Raw genomic sequence first — 17,246 nt, 5'->3', positions numbered from 1 at the left:
ACCTGTGAGAAACTAACAGAAAAACAAAAACAAATTATGGATTGAATGTCACACGTATTATTAACTTTTAATTTTGTTACCTCCTGTTCATTAGATGCCAAATTTTCTATTGGCATAGGTTACTAGGTAACAAAATAGCAGAAAAATGAGACACGTTGTTTTGGGGATGATTTCAAGAGTAAAGAGTTTTATGAATTGTATCAGAAAATAGTTCATGTAATATTCCAAATAAGAAGATGACACTTTGGACAAATCACAGTGACTTAATTTTGGTTTAATGACAATTTTTTGTTTTCTCCCTGATTTCACCACCATGTAAAAATAATAAAGATATAATAATCTAGATAGTTTAAGACTTCAATTTATGAGGGTTTAAAATATTTAAATTTCCTACTTTGTTTTATAGGTCAAATAAATTGTCATTATTGTTTCCACAAGCAGTTTTAAATTACTAAAATGTAAAATTTTGTGAACTAAATGAATTTGCAATAATGGGTATATTAAAAAGCTTAGTCTTGTGAATTTTTATAATGCTAAAATCATTAAGTCTTAATGTGTTGGCTTAAATTCTAAGTTCCATGTCTTTAGTTAACTTTATGTCCTTAAATTCATATTGAATTGAGCTAATTAGTAAATATTCTTTGGCTATCTGGACAATTTCTAAGCAAGAAAAGTATATAACGCATTGGTCACTACACAGAATTTTTCATTTACTCTTGTCCCTTATTTCTATAACAGCTATAAGTTGATAGGATAAATAAAGTCTTTGGATAGTTTTAATATATATGTTTATTGTAACTTGAAAATTTTATAAGTAATATGAAATGTATGATGGTGAAAAAAAAGGGCCAGGCAGTTCTTGACTTCCTGGCTTCTAGTTTTCTCTGTAAGGAAAGAAGGTTTTTTTGTTGTTTTTTTTTTGGCTGGGTACAGTATACTTTATTGATGGTACATGACAAGGTAGGGCTCCCTAAGCCCCTCCCCTTCTTCAGGGGGTCTGGGATGAAAACGGTGGAGGTTGGAAGATTCTCAGTGTTTTGGGGGGATTAGTTGGGGCAGGGACTCCCCAGCAGCTGAGGGCCTCTCTCTTCCTCTTGCTCTCGCTGGGGCTGGTGGTCCAGGGGCCTCTTACTCCTTGGAGGCCATGTGGACCATAAGGTCCACCAGCCGGTTGCTGTAGCCAAATTCATTGTCATACCAGGAAATGAGCTTGACAAAGTGGTCGTTGAGAGCAATGCCAGCCCCGGCATCGAAGGTGGAGGAGTGGGTGTCACTGTTAAAGTCGCAGGAGACAACCTGGTCCTCAGTGTACCCCAGGATGCCCTTGAGGGGCCCTCTGACGCCTGCTTCACCACCTTCTTGATGTCGTTGTATTCGGCAGCTTTCTCCAGGTGGCAGGTCAGATCCACGACGGACACGTTGGGGGTGGGGACGCGGAAGGCCATGTCAGTGAGCTTCCCGTTAAGCTCAGGGATGACCTTGCCCACAGCCTTGGCAGCACCAGTGGAAGCAGGGATGATGTTCTGGGCAGCCCCTTGGCCGTCGCGCCACAGCTTCCCAAAGGGGCCGTCCACAGTCTTCTGGGTGGCAGTGATGGCGAGGACGGTGGTCATGAGTCCCTCCACGATACCGAAGTTGCCATGGATGACCTTGGCCAGAGGAGCCAAGCAGTTGGTGGTGCAGGAGGCATTGCTGACAATCTTGAGGGAGTTGTCATACTTCTCATGGTTCACACCCATCATGAACATGGGGGCATTGGCAGAGGGAGCAGAGATGATGACCCTCTTGGCCCCGCCCTTCAAGTGAGCCCCAGCCTTCTCCATGGTGGTGAAGACCCCAGTGGACTCCACAACATACTCAGCACCAGCATCACCCCATTTGATGTTGGCGGGTTCTCACTCCTGGAAGATGGAGATGGACTTTCCATTGATGACGAGCTTCCCGTTCTCAGCCTTGACTGTGCTGTGGAATTTGCCATGGGTGGAATCATACTGGAACATGTAGACCATGTAGTTGAGGTCAATGAAGGGGTCATTGATGGCGACAATATCCACTTTGCCAGAGTTAAAAGCAGCCCTGGTGACCAGGCGCCCAATACGGACAAATCTGTTCACTCCGACCTTCACCATCGTGTCTCGGGGACGCGGCTGGCTCTGCACCAGAAGATGCGGCTGTCTGTCGAACGGGGAGGAGCAGAGAGCCTGTAAGGAAAGAAGTTTTAATGGTTGGTTCTGGTAGCAATAAATGGTTGAGTTTAGACTAGGTATAATAGTTAGAAATGAATACATATGAGATAATGTATATAATTTATATTTTAATTTATCAAAAAAATTATTACAGTTTTATTAAGATAATAAATTCAACATACCTTACACATTGTCTTATTTAATATGCATATAAAGTTAATTATATTTTAAAAATAAGATGGAAAGATTCACATTGTCATATAATATACATTTATATATGTATAAACACATTTATCTAAAGCGATATTAGGATTAGAAATAAAGGTGGTTTATGAATCTTTTACTGGAAATTATTACATTAAAACATACAGAACATAAAATCAGATTCTGAGTTTCTTTCTGTTCAAAGACGAACTTATTGTGTACACAGAAAACAGATTACTTTTTATTATTGAAATATTTTGTAAACTCTCTGTGTTTCTGGCCTATAATTAAATCATCTTTTTAAAAGTTCCTTATTTCGGGGAAAAAGTTAAGTTCCTAATAATTATTGTTGCTTATTGCTGTGCTTTCAAAATATTAGCCACAAATGTTTCAAAATTTGTAATCTTGGTCACTGGCAGGAATGTGCTTATTCAATTATAAAATGTTGTTTCAATGGTCTCTGCAGCAAATTTATTTAATTTAATGAGCATATCTCTAAATTTCTTTACTACTTCTCTCCCCTTGTAATGATTTTGCTTTTTATGTTAGCACAAACAAAAATCCACTCTATTTCCCCCAAAAAATCTTGGTTTGTGCTATGAAATGATGTTTCTGACAAATATGTTATCTTTGCAAACTATTGTGGATAAAAGGAAAAATTTGCATTTTCTTGTTGGTGCCTTTTCCTATTTGTATATGCAGAAGAGAAAGGTGCCTTCCAGGTCTTTCTCTCTGCTAATGACTATTCCTTCTCTGGGCCCCTAACAACATGAGTTCAACTTGAAGACACTGTGTAGAACACATGCTTTCCCAAGTACCTATTCCTTTATAAATCAATGTATTCAATGAAGATCTCATCCTTTTGGTTATTGTTTAAGTACTGTGACTATCAGAAACTTTGCAAAATGTGAAATATTATTGATTTGCTGAATTTTATGAAATGTGAAAGATTGATATTTTAGTAATACTATTAATTATTATTTTTTTATTTTTAATTTTTTAAAGATTTTATTTATTTGAGAGAGAGAGAGTGAGAGATAGAGAGAGAGCACGAGCAGGGGTGGGGGGAAGGGGTAGAGGGAGAAGCAGACTCCCTGCTGAGTGGGGAGCTCTTGTGTTCCATCCTGGGACTCCCAGATCATGACCTGAGCTGAAGGCAGATGCCCACGGACTGAGCCACCCAGGTGCCCCATTATACTATTAATTTTTAAAATATCTCAGAAAGGATATGTTTGATATTAGGAAGTGTGATGGTAGGCATTAGACACAGGTAGGGTGTTGGCATTGATAGAGATCCAGTATACAGATATAGTTTCAAGAATTGGATAACTGCCTCTTGGTGCAACAGGAAAAATTAAGCCCTTTAGGAAGGAACAAGTCAAGTAAGTGTGGTTTAGAAGGATGGTTGAATGGTGAGAGGTTACAGGTGTGGGGGGGGCAGCTCAGATTATCCAGAATAAAGGAAAGATAGGAAACAAGCAGCAATACTCTGCTTCTTATTTAATTGCTGTTAACAAGCTAAACTGTTGCAGTCTTATAAGTGCTATTTTGTAAAGCTACATGGTTCAGACAGGAATTACAGAGGCCTATCTTATTGTTGGGATATGACGGAAAAAGTATGCTTTGCCCTTGATTTCCCATCAGAATTAGGCTTATCTCATATGCTTACAGAATGTGGTTTTAAAGTCCATGGGCTGGTCCTTTGCCACTTCGGTTTTTACACAGGAGAAGATTAATCCCCCTACTAATGAGCTGAAATTCTTAGGGGAGGAGGTTGTGAAAGCTTTTGTTTACTCCACATTTTAGAGATAAAACTTAAAATACTTCTCCCTCTTGAGACTTTTTTTATTTTTTAAAAAAGATTTTAATTATTTATTTGAGAGAGAGATAGCGAGAGAGAGCATGAGCAGGGGGGAGAGGGAGAGGCAGGCTCCCCGCTGAGCAGGGAGCCCTATGACTTGGGACTCCATCCCAGGACCCTGAGATCACGACCTGAGCCGAAGGCAGACGCTTAACTGACTGAGCCATCCAGGCACTTTGTGAGATTTTAATTTATGCCAAGATGTACATGACATCAATTTTTTAAATACTCAGATTACCTTAGTTATTTGATGGGGTTCTGCTGGTGGAAGGGGGTAAAATGAGAAAATAGGTTTAATACAGTTGTGTGAGGGTAGGGAGTAGGATAGAATCAAGAAAAAAAAAAGGATACTGAGGATATCGTGTATAAATTTTACTGCAATTTTCCCCAAGTCCTGACGTATACGTCATGTAATATTAAACTTGAAAATACCAGATTCCTCAGCCATTTGGGTATTACTGTGAAATATTTGTGGGCAACTTGGTGAGTGTTTCCAAGGCTGGTGTTTGAATAGATGTGATTTTTACATTATAGCGGGAGCATTGACAGTGCTTTCTATGGTGATGAAGTTAGATAAGTGTATTTTGTTACATGGTCAATTTATTCATGGAAACAGTTTGCTATCTCTAGTAATCTGGATAGAAAGGTAATGCTCTTACATTTGTTTATCATCTCTATGATTTCCAAAGCATCTTCATTTACATGATTTCATTTAATCCTTCTCAACAGTCCTGTCTGGTAGGTATGACGAGTGTAATTCCTATTTTACGGCAGAGGAAGCCGGTGTGATTTAATTGCTTTGCTTAAGGTCTCAGAATTAGGGGCGCCTGGGTGGCTTAGTCAGTTAAGCGTCGGCCTTCGGTTCAGGTCGCGATCCTGGGGTTCTGGGATCAAGCTCCAGCATGGAGACCCAGCATGGAGCTCCGCATCGGGCCCCCTGCTCAGCAGGGGAGTCTACTTCTCTCTCTCATTTTGCCCCTCCCCCCACTCGTGTTCTCTCTTGCTCACTCTCTCAAATAAAAGTAAATAAAATCTTTTAAAAAAAAGGTCTCAGAATTAGTTAACTAGGAACCAGGCCTCTTGATTTGGGGTCCTTTCATCATACTGCCTCAATATGTTTATCCCCAAGTAGAGAAGAATCACAAGTTAGTCTATGCTATTAATTTTCTGTCCCTGTGTTGAAAAGACGAATAAATGGAGATACCTTGTCAGCAGTTACCTATACACATTAAATCTTTCAGTGTTCACCATCAGGTTCATTGACAAGCAACCCATCATCTCTCTAGTTGTGAAATTGACAGAGGGGATATCAAATGATATTAAGACATCATTGTTGTAATTGAAGCATTTGCCCCTTTAGCTATGCTATGGAGATTCTGCCATTGCTCAGGAGCTTCTCTTGGGTTATGCTACCATATTTAATCACCTCCGTAACAATGTCATACATCTTAAGCTCAAAGTGTAGTAGCTCCTGGTGTCTGGAAGATGTGAGCCCATTTCTATTTGATTTTGAAGGAAGAGTAGTATGAGTGTAGAATGAAACCTGAGTTTCCTCAGAATAATCCTTTGCACAAAAAAGGACATTCTACAACCTGAATCATCAAGGAAACCCTCCTTAACAATTGTGTCAACATAACCACTGAAGTAAGGTAATTGGTATCCAGAAAATATTACAAAAGTTTTCATTCTATAACAATAAAATTCACCCTAGGTTTATACAATGTATCTTTAACACATTCAATGGAAATTTAATGCAAATTTATTTGAATAATGTGGTAAAGGTTGTGCAAATAATCGGTATAAAGCAACTTGTCATAATGCTTGATAGTGTCATAGTCTCTGAAATTTTTTACCCAATACTCCTTTTTATTTTCATTTAGGTTTAGATTCAGGTGTAGCTAAGATGCAAACTAATAACAAAGAAATAGTTGATTGAGAGACAGGCGGTCCAGCATGAGTAGGGGAGATTCATAAATGTATTGGGAACACAAATGTTATATTCTGTTGATTTGTCATCTTCAACATATATGTTCTAAATTCCAAGATGGTTGCCAAACAGTCCTTGCTTACCAGGCTGGTGGAAAAGGTGAAGAAGGACATGCGTCCTCTCTTTTAAAGACATTTCCTGGGAGTTACATATGTTACTACCATGTTCATTTTACTGGCCAGAATGTAGACACGTGGTCAAATCTAGCCACAAAGGAGGCTAAGAAATATAGTGTTTATGCTGGGGACCAATATGCCCAACCAAAATTTATGATCATGTTACTAAGAAGGAGAGGGAGAAGAGTATCAAAGGATGTCTATCAATCTCTATAACACCTTCTAGAGGAGGGGACTTAGATTTTGTTTCAGGGTACCAACCCATCCTTGCACCCGTACGCCATAGGTGAACTCCATCGGTTGTAAGGACTTGGCTGATATTTGAAGACTAGGGAAAATGAGGGAGAGAATAGCAATCTATCTGACTTGTTCAGAAGACCACCATCTACCTCTTTCACTCTGCCTTAGTTGAAATTCTCTAAAAATGGTTCTTCCTTCCCTATTGTTGTTCTCCTGGAACAAGGCCAGACTAGATCATACCTGTTCAAAGCCATGTGACTGGAACTGCTGCATTAACCATTTTTATTTTGATTTTTTCCTATTAATTTTTATAGTTCTGTGCTGACTGCTATAAAAATGGAATATCCATTTTATGAAATTAAATTAAGACATATTTTAGAGAAACTACTTTAAACTGATACAAAAATGAACTAAGAAACATACGTTGAATTTTTCCTTTTTGATCATGCATTCTGTAGTCACACATTTCATCAACAGAGGGCATTGTAGGTTTATTTCATTTTTTGGTTGCTCTATACTGTTCAATCACAGCTTCCTTTCATTTGGAATAGTACCATATTATCCAGGGTCAAATAAATAAGTGGTATGTTGTATTTGTGAAATATACCACAGATCATTGATCTATTATGACTCATAATCCAGAAGTCACTACATAAAAATTACCATCGTAATTTTTAAAATTAATCATCTTTGAGTTAACATTATCAGACCATATTTCTTCTCTTTGTTTGAAAAGAAAGGGATTAAAAACTATATATATTATGATCAATCCCAACCTGAGACATTTTTTGCTCCTCTATCCCCATATTACCCCTGATATTGTAATATAGGCAAAAGAAAACGATTATATAATCTGAGCGATGATGCTTAAATTTGATATTTTATTTTCAGTGACATAGTTTTACTTTAAGTGACATTTAGAGCTTATTTTAAGTGACCTTTAGGTCTGTAATGTGTTCTGAAAAGTATTAAGGGACTTGGAAGAGAAATTGCTTTTAGCTTTTTTACCAAGATAATGAGCTACATGTCCATCTCAAATTGACACTAACAATTCATTATGTCTATCACTGAAACTTTGAAATGTCAGCTTGAAAATTTTCTTAAAATATAATTTATGGCCTTGTTAAAACTTATAATATTGGAAAATTTTAGAAAATTTTGATAATTGTTCTTAATATCAGTGGGGAATTTAAGCACAATACATGGTCTTTGTAGTAACACCTGTACTTTGGTTGTCTAAAATAAACCAGTTGTGTGTGTGTGTGTGTGTGTGTGAAGTGATACACTAAAAGAGCTTTATTGAGCAAAATACAGAATAAGTCAGAAAGAAAGAAACCTTCCAAACAATACTATACAAAAGGTCTGAGGATACTATCCATTACATTTATTCAACAAATATTTACTGAATACCTACTCTATGCCAGGAATTGTTCTAGATAGTAGAAATACAGTAGTGAACAAGAGAGACAAAAATCCTCCTTGTGGCTTATATTCTATTGAGAAGCTCTATTCAAATTCCCAGACTGATTATTTATGGGTTTTTTTTCAGATTTTCATGGAATATGTAATTAGCCAGTAATTTTTTTAAAAAAATCACACCATGATGAAAGAAGGAAGGCTCCCAAACACATTTTTTGAAGCTAATCTGACCCTGATACAAAATCTTAGCAAAGATAGCACATAGAAATTAAAGACTGATTCTCTTAAAATTAAAAAAAACTGACATAAAGAACTAAGCCAATAAAATATGGCCAGTATTAAAAAGAAAATAATATCACCAAGTACAATTTATTCCAGAATGTTAGCCTGACAACATTAGGAAATCTCTTACTATCTCATACCCAGAGGTCAAAAGAAAACTGAGTTACTAGACTATCTCAGTACATGGCCAAAAGGGGCATTTGCTATATTTCAACACCCATTTCTGGATAAACGAAGCTAAGCATTAATTTTTTAAAAGCCTACACATGAAACAATAGGCTCTTAACATTATGATATTGAGATGAAAACAATAAGCAACATCATCTGTAGCAGTGAGACGCTGGAGACATTATAATCAAAATTAAGAACAAGGCAAGCATACTTCATCGTTAGAATTATGGCATAGAAATTCTAGCCAATGCAACAAGAAATATCTGCATAGAAAATCTAAGAGGTTCTGCATTAAAAATCTTAGAACTAACAGGAGAGTTTAGTCAAATGCCCGAATACAAAGGAAACAAACAGACTAAAGAACTTTCTTACATATTGATAACTACTAGTTAGGAACTACAGCAGGGAAACAAGACCACTGAAAATGGCAACATAATGTACAAAATACCCAGAAGCAAACAATTAAAAATTGCCTGAGGAAAATGACAAAACTTTACTGGGAGAGATACAAGATTTACATAAACGTAGAAGAATAACATGTTCCTGGATAGGGAGACTAAACAATATAAACATGCCAAGTTTTCCAAAATTCAGATGTAAGTTTATTGTAATTCAGATCAAAATCCCAGTGGGATTTTTGAAACTTGAGAAAATGATTTTAACACTCATCTGGAAGTTTTAAAACATGGGACAGCCAAGAAATTTTTGAACAACAAAAATAAAGAGAGATTACTTGCTTATATAAAAATGTATCAAAGAAACACTTTAACCCCAATGTGGTGTTAGAACGGGAATATAAAGACAATGGAAAGACTAGAAAACTGCAAACAAAGATGAATATTCTAATAAAAAATTGATACAGACATAAAAAAGAAGAGAAAGAATTGACCAAAAAAATAATAATGCTCAACCTAATTAGCAATCAAAGAAATGAAAATTAAAATGAGGTATATTTATTTGACTAATGTTTTTAAGATACTAATTCTCCGTGATGAGTGTGGATACTCATTTTACTGATAGGAATGCAAATTAACCCAAATATTCTCAAAGGCAATATAGCAAAATAGGTATCAAAAGCCTTAAAGTATTAATCTCCAAGTAATTCCACATCAGAAATCTATCCTAAGAAATATTCAGTGATGGGGCCAAAGATGCACATCAGAAATAGCCATTTCTTATTTATATAAGTAGTGAAAAACTGGAAGGTATTGAAATGGCTATATATCAAATGCTCAAATGCTTACTATATGATGTTAGATGAAGAAATTAGTATGTAAAACTTCATGAACCCAATTTACTACACACACACACACACACACACACACACACACACACACTAGAGAATAAGAAAACAAGGGAGAAGCACAGAGGCTCTAAGAAATGTGTTACAAGTTTAACGATGGTAAACTCTGGATGTTGGGATTAGGAGAGGTTTGATGTTCTTTCCAATAATCTGGACACTAAGAATCCACCATCCACCTTCACCGATATTAAGATTTTGCCATATCTGCTTGAGTCTTTTTTAAAGAATAAAACTTATAGATGCAGTTGAAGCCCATTTTGTACCCTGAACTTATCCCAATATGCCTTCCCTTCCTGGAATGACCACCATTTTAAAGTTAGTTTCCTCCATGTCTCATTTTATGTTAATACAGCAAAAATGTTTCCATAAACCATTTACAGTATATTACTGTTGTGAAAATTAATACAGGAAACCTAATTCAAAATGGAGTTTGGAAGCCATGAAGGAAGGTTTCTCACTCACGTACCACTCCTCACAGCTTTCTTTCCATACCTAGCAGGGAGAATGATTTCTCTCCTTGCTTAGCAACAACCTAGCCAATGAGACACTGCTACTACCCTGAACTTTCCATCTCCTCCAGTGAGCTTTCGTTCAAAATGACCCTTCTCAACTTCCTCCTTTCCTCTATAAAAGCATGCTCTGCTCCTTTGAACTTGACTATGGTTTGCCTTAATTTGCATGTCCAAGACAGCAATTCTTACATTATTTCCAAATAAATTCATTTTTGCTGTTTCAATAACTGGCTATTTTATTTTTAAGATGGACCCTGGTTGTGTGATTTTTTTAAATTTATAAGCATTTTACTATTATATATGAATTATTTTGTAACTTGGTTTATCATTCATTTTGTTTTGAGATGTATCCATATTGGCCTTGTTCATTTATTTTACTGTTGAGTAGAATTCCATTATGTAAATAAAATCTTTCCAAAATTATTTTAAGAACTGCACTCCAACCGCACAGCATTTGAGTGAACCTAACCTGTTTTTCTATATCCTTGCCTAAATTTACACTGTCAGATTTAAAGTTTCATCCATTTGTTGGGTATGAAAGATATTTATTTAAATTTGTATTTCTTTGATTATTATTGAGATCGAGCATCCTTTCATATGTTTATTGACTGTTCGTATTTCTCCTCTGTGAATTGCTTGTCCGTATTCTTTGACCACTTTTTAACTGCTTTAAAAAAAACAAACATATAGGAGTTCTTTATAGATTCTTGATCCCCAATGTGTTTTTGGTTTATATGTATTGGAAATGTCTTCTCCCAGTCATATCTTCTAATTTAACCCTGTCCTTTGTCATACAGAAAAATTTAAATTACTACATACTCAAACTTTGATCTGTTACTTTGTAGTTTTAGCTTTGGGTTCCTGTGTTAGAAAGCCATTGACATTTCCAAATCATAAAGATAGTCTCTTGTATTTTGTCTAAAAGTTTTTTTTTTTTATATTAGGTCTTTAAATCCATCTGTAATTGATTTTTATTATTATGTGACGTAGGGATCCAATTTTATTTTTCTTCATATGAAGAAAAATACATTATTTTAATTTTACACTATATATATATATACACATATATATATACACTCAATTGGTCCAATGCCATTTATTGAAAAGCTTGTGCTCTCCTAAAAAATTCTTATGTCATCTCTGTTATATGATAAATTTTCATATAGGTACAAATGTATGCATATAGATTTGGCTTAATTCTATTTCATTAGCCTAATTGCTTCATTTTGCCAATATCACACTGTTTTAGTTACTATAACTGCATAGTAAATTCCTATATGTAGTATTTTTGTGATTATTCAATTACAGTTATATAACCATTTCCTTTATGATTTGTTTGACTCATCCATTTAGAAAAAAATTAATTTCTATTTTTTTTATTTTTACATATCTGAATTTTAAATATCATTTAGTGCTTTCATCATAGTTCTTATTTATTTATTTATTTAAAGATTTTATTTATTTATTTGACAGAGAGAGACACAGTGAGAGAGGGAACACAAGCAGGGGGAGTGGTAGAGGGAGAAGTAGGCTTCCCGTTGAGCAGGGAGTCCAATGTGGGGCTGGAGTCCAATGCGGGGCTCGATCCCAGGACGCTGGGATCATGACCTAGCCGAAGGCAGACGCTTAACAACTGAGCCGCCCAGGCACCCCGTTCTTATTTATTTTTATAATCTCTATAATCATTTTATTTTATTTTTTTAAATATTTATTTATTTATTTTAGAGAGAGAGAGAGAGAGAGAGTGTGTGCAAGTGGGGGGAGGGGCAGAGGGAGAGGGAAAGAATCCTCAAGCAAACTCCTTGCTGAGCGCAGAGCATGACTTGGGGCTCGATCCCTGGACTCCGAGACTGCGACCTGAGCTGAAATCAAGAGTTGGACGCTTGACTGACTGAGCCACCCAGGTGCCCCTAATCTCTATAATCATTTTAGATATTTATAGTCTCTTTCTTATTGTTCTATTACCACACTGTATTCAGAGAACATGGTGTGAATGAAATCAGTCCTTGAGCATAATTTTTTTTAATGGTACAGCAATTTTTTAAAGGAAACTTTTAATTTTAGAATAGTTCTACATTTACAGAGAAATTGCAAAGATAGTAGAGTTTTCATATATTCAGACCTCTATTATAAACATTAGTATGGTCAATCTGCCACAATTAATGAACTAATATTCGTACATTATTTTAAACTGAAGTCTGGGGACGCCTGGGTGGCTCAGTCGTTAGGCGTCTGCCTTCGGCTCAGGTCGTGATCCCAGGGTCCTGGGATCGGGTCCCGCGTCGGGCTCCTTGCTCGGTGAGGAGCCTGCTTCTCCCTCTCCCTCTGCTGCTCCCCCTGCTTGTGCTCTCTCTCTCTCTCTCTCTGACAAATAAATAAATAAAAAATCTTAAAAAAAAAAAAAAATAAACTGAAGTCTGTACTTTATTCAGATTCCTCAGTTTTTTATTTTTTTATTTTTATTTATATTTATTTTTTATTTTTTTTAAAGATTTTATTTATTTATTTGACAGAGAAAGACACAGCGAGAGAGGGAACACAAACAGGGGGAGTGGGAGAGGGAGAAGCAGGCTTCCCGCCGAGCAGGGAGCCTGATGTGGGACTCGATCCAGGGACTCCAGGATCATGACCTGAGCTGAAGGCAGTGGCTTAACCAACTGAGCCACCCAGGCGCCCTCAGATTCCTCAGTTTTTTAAAATCTAATGTCCTTTTTCTATTTCAGGATCTCATCCAGGAGATCACGATACATTTAGCCATCATGTTTCCATAGGCTCCTGTAGACAGTCTGGTATTTTCTAGAACGTCCCTCGATTGAGGTTTCTATAGGTGTCCTTATTTTGCCATTCTGAGCGAAGTGTAGAACTCTTACCTCCTTTTATGTCTCATTTCCTTCCCCCTTTTATAATATAGTTGTCCTAAATATTTCTTCTGCATACATTTAAAACCACACCAGTGTTAGACTTTTTTAAAACCAGCAAGTATAATTTAGAAAACTCAGAGAAACGCCTATTGTATTTACCCATATTCTTGCTTGCCGTGTTCTTTCTTCTTTCTTGATGCTTCAGGGTTCTCTCTTTTATCACTTCCCTTTTGTTTAGAGAACTTCTTTGGGCCGTTCTTTTAGAGCGTGTTTCTTGGCAACGAATTCTCTTCATTTTTCATTCATCTGAGAATGCCTGAGTTTCTCTTTATTCCTGAAGGGTACTTTTGCTGGGTATACATTTATGTGGGTGTCATTTTTTTCCTTTCAGATAATTCTAACATCTCTTTCATCTCGACCTTGGCATCTACTGATTGTCTTTTCTCATTCTGTTTGAGATCATTCTAGTGCTTAGTATGATGAATGATTTTCTATTGAAAGCTGGGCATTTTCATCTTATCTTAGGAGGCTCTGGATCTTATTGAAATCTTCATATTTTTTTTGCTGACTTTCTCTTTCTTCTGACACTTCTCTGGCAGGGGAAAATGAAGTGCTGCCTCATTTACTGTAAGGTGGAGTAGTAGTAAAGGGTCCCAGCTTGGTTTCCACTGACACTGGCATTGGAGTGGGGTGTACTCATTTCTGTTGGATAGGATTGGACTTCCAGCCATGTGGTTTCCACTTTCACCATGGGATTGTGTCACTTCATTTCCTCTACAAAATTGTAAAAGTCCTGACTCTCTACCAGGCCTCCTCTTACACAACTCCGGCAGGGAGGGAGCACAGTGCCTCATTGATGGTGGGTGGGGCGTAAGCTCAGGCTCCCCATAAGGTATCCTCTGACACCGTGAGGGTGGGATTCATTACCAGGCAGGGGGGATAAAAGTCCCTGCTTTTAATATGGCTTTCTCTGAACCACCTAATCATTGGTGTTGGAGAACCTTGTTACAGCTTTGTGAGAATGGGTGTCTAGGTTCCCCCTTTGGCCTTTGCTTTCATGGGTGGGAGTCAGGTTACAGTTTCTTCCATGGTGTCTGAGTGCAGTAGACTGGTTGTTGTCTAAAAGATTTTTGTCTTATTAAGGTCTCCTATTCCTGGTTCTTTGGCTGGAGACAATAAGTCTCACTGAAGCTTTTTTTGTCTGCTCCTATTGATATTCATGGGATGGAGATATATCTATTTCTATGTCTCTCTATCATGTATCTATCTTTCTGTCTGAGAACTCACCAGTGTACCATTCCTTGGTCCCAAAAGTCCATAATTGACTTGCTTTCTTTTCCACTTTCCAGAGTCTTTGTATGTTTGTTTTATATATAATGTCCAGCATTTTCAGTTGTACTTAGCAGGAGGAATAGGGAAAATCCATCTCCGTCTTCCCAGAAGTGGAGGTCCCAACTTGTTTTTAAACTTGCCCAAAGTGTTCTTCATAGTATACGTTTTACAAGTGATGCCTCATTAGCTTTCCTCACATTTGTGCCCACTTCTTTGTTCACCACAGCCCTTTTGCATTTCCATTACTTCGTTCAAGGTTCAGACTTTGTCTCATTTTAGGATAATCTTTAGTCACACTTTCAGTAAGCATTCGTGAGTGGTAAACTCATTCAGTGTTTGTCTGAAATGTCTTTTTTCACATTCACTCTTAAATATTTAGTGGCCCTAGGCAGGCAGTTATTTTCCCTCAGCTGTTGGATGATAGATGTCCACTGTCTTCCTGCCTGTGTTGTTGATACGAGATCTATTGTCCGTATGATTGCCATTTTATTGGGGGAATATATCCTTCCTCAGATTATTTGTAATCTTTTCCTTTGCATTTGCTATTCTACAGTTTTCCTACCTTGTTTCCACATGTCACTTTAGTTTGATTTATCTCCATTGGAGCTTTGCTCTTTCGATCTGAGTATTCATGTCTTCCTTAAATTCTCCCCTCTTTTCACTACTGCTTCTCCCTAATTCCTATCTTCTTCTTGTGGAATGCTTGTTAGATATGTCATTCAGAGAGCCCTTATGCCACCATAATACTAGTTAATTTGCTTATCACTCTGGTTTTGACTTTTTTTTTTTGGCTGGACACAGTATGCTTTGTTGATGGTAGGGCTCCCCAGGTCCCTCCCCTTCTTCAGGGAGTCTGGGATGCAAACCATGTAAAGGTCGGGAGATTCTCAGTATGTGTCGGGGGATGAGTTGCGGCAAGGACTCCCCGGCAGCTGAGAGCCCATCTCTTCCTCTTGCTCTTGCTGCAGCTGGTGACCCAGGGGGCTCTTACTCCTTGGAGGCCATGTAGACCATAAGGTCCACCACCTGATTGCTGTAGCCAAATTCATTGTCATACCAGGAAATGAGCTTGACAAAGTGGTCATTGAAGGCAATGACTGGCCCAGCATCGAAGGTGGAAGAGTGGGTGTCACAGGAGACTCCCTGGTCCTCAGTGTGGCCCAGGATGCCTGTGAGAGGGCCCTCCGATGCCTGCTTCACCACCTTCTTGATGTTATCCTATTTGGCAGCTTTGTCCAGGCAGCAGGTCTGATCCACGACTGACACATTGGGGTGGGGACACGGAAGACCATGCCAGTGAGCTTCCTGTTCAGCTCAGCCAAGACCTTGCCTGCAGCCTTGACGGCACCAGTAGAAGCAGGGATGATGTCCTGGGCAGCCCCTCAGATATCATGCCACCGCTTTCCAGAGGGGCCATCCAAGGTCTTCGGTATGGCAGCAATGGCATGGGCTGTGGCCCATGATGCCAAAGTTGTTATGGATGACCTTGGTCAGAGGGGCCAAGCAGTTGGTGCAGGAGGCATTGCTGACCATCTTGAGGGAGTTGTCATACTTCTCATCGTTCATGTTCCTCACAAACATAGGGGGCATCAGCAGAAGGGGCAGAGATGATGACCATCTTTACCCCACCTTTAAAGTGAACCCCAGTCTTCTCCATGGTGGTAAAGACCCCAGTGGACTCCAGAACATACTCAGCACCAGCATCACCCCATTTGATGTTAGTGGGATCCTGCTCCTGGAAGATGGAGATGGGCTTTCCATTGATGACAAGTTTCCCATTCTCAGCCTTGACTGTGCCATTGAATTTGCTGTGGGTGAAATCATACTGGAACATGTAGACCATGTAGTTGAGGTCAATGAAGAGGTCATTGATGGTGACAATATCTATTTTGTCAGAGTTAAAAGCCCAATATGGCCACATCTGTTTTCTCCGACTTTCACCATGATGTATCGGGGACATGGCTGACACTGCACCAGAAAATGGGGCTGTCTGTTGAACAAGGAGGAGCCGAGAGCTTGAGTTCTTTTTATACTTCTGTCAGCTGGGAATTTTTCTTTCAGGATTCATTATGATTATTAAAATAGCTATGGGGCGCCTGGGTAGCTCAGTCTGTTAAGCATCTAACTTCAGCTCAGGTCATGATCCCAGGGTCCTGGGTTCGAGCCCCATGTCAGGCTCCCTGCTCAGCGGGGAGCCTGCTTCTCCCTCTCCCTCTGCTCCTCTCTCCTACTTGTGCTCTCTCTCTCTCCCAAATAGATAAATAAAAATCTTGAAAAAAATAGCTATATTTTATTCAGTATTTATATGTCCTTAGAGCAGAGTTTGGTGTTAGGTCAGTTTGCTGCATTGATAAAACTACTATATACATTACTTTTTATAGTTTAAGAGGCCACTGTTCTAATGTATTTCAAATAACACTGATTCCATGCAACAGTATGAGAGTATGTTTGGTAGGCTTTTCTACTTGCCTTCATGATCATTTACTAGGAGATGTGTTCGTTTTACCATTCTCACAGAAAAAAAAGAGCCCTTTCTGACTCAAACATAAGAACATACAATTGTATGTTTAACTACAAATACTACAACTAAACTTTATGGCATTTAGGGATCTTATTTTCAGACTAGTATAGGGCATGTTTGACTACACTCATCGTATCACGTTGGTATAATGAACAAACGTCACATAGCATGTGTATCTTTGTCTGATTGAAATAACCTATGGTTTGCTTTGTATCATTTCTCAAGTTTAGATCATTGATTTTCCCTGTGTG

The 17,246-nt window shown here is 38.0% G+C and overlaps 2 pseudogenes; both read right to left on the bottom strand.

The window, feature by feature from the left end:
• Nucleotides 1-1,063: 1,063 nt before the first annotated feature.
• On the bottom strand, nt 1,064-2,129 carry LOC116623874 (annotated as a pseudogene).
• Nucleotides 2,130-15,461: 13,332 nt separating this feature from the next.
• LOC116623891 lies at nt 15,462-16,374 on the bottom strand (annotated as a pseudogene).
• Between the last annotated feature and the right edge of the window lie 872 nt (nt 16,375-17,246).

Source organism: Phoca vitulina, unplaced genomic scaffold (genome assembly GCF_004348235.1).
Source record: "Phoca vitulina isolate PV1807 unplaced genomic scaffold, GSC_HSeal_1.0 scaffold62, whole genome shotgun sequence".
Classification (NCBI taxonomy): domain Eukaryota; kingdom Metazoa; phylum Chordata; class Mammalia; order Carnivora; family Phocidae; genus Phoca; species Phoca vitulina.
The sequence above is the reverse complement of the archived record's forward strand: the minus strand, read 5'-3'. Positions and strand labels throughout refer to the sequence as shown.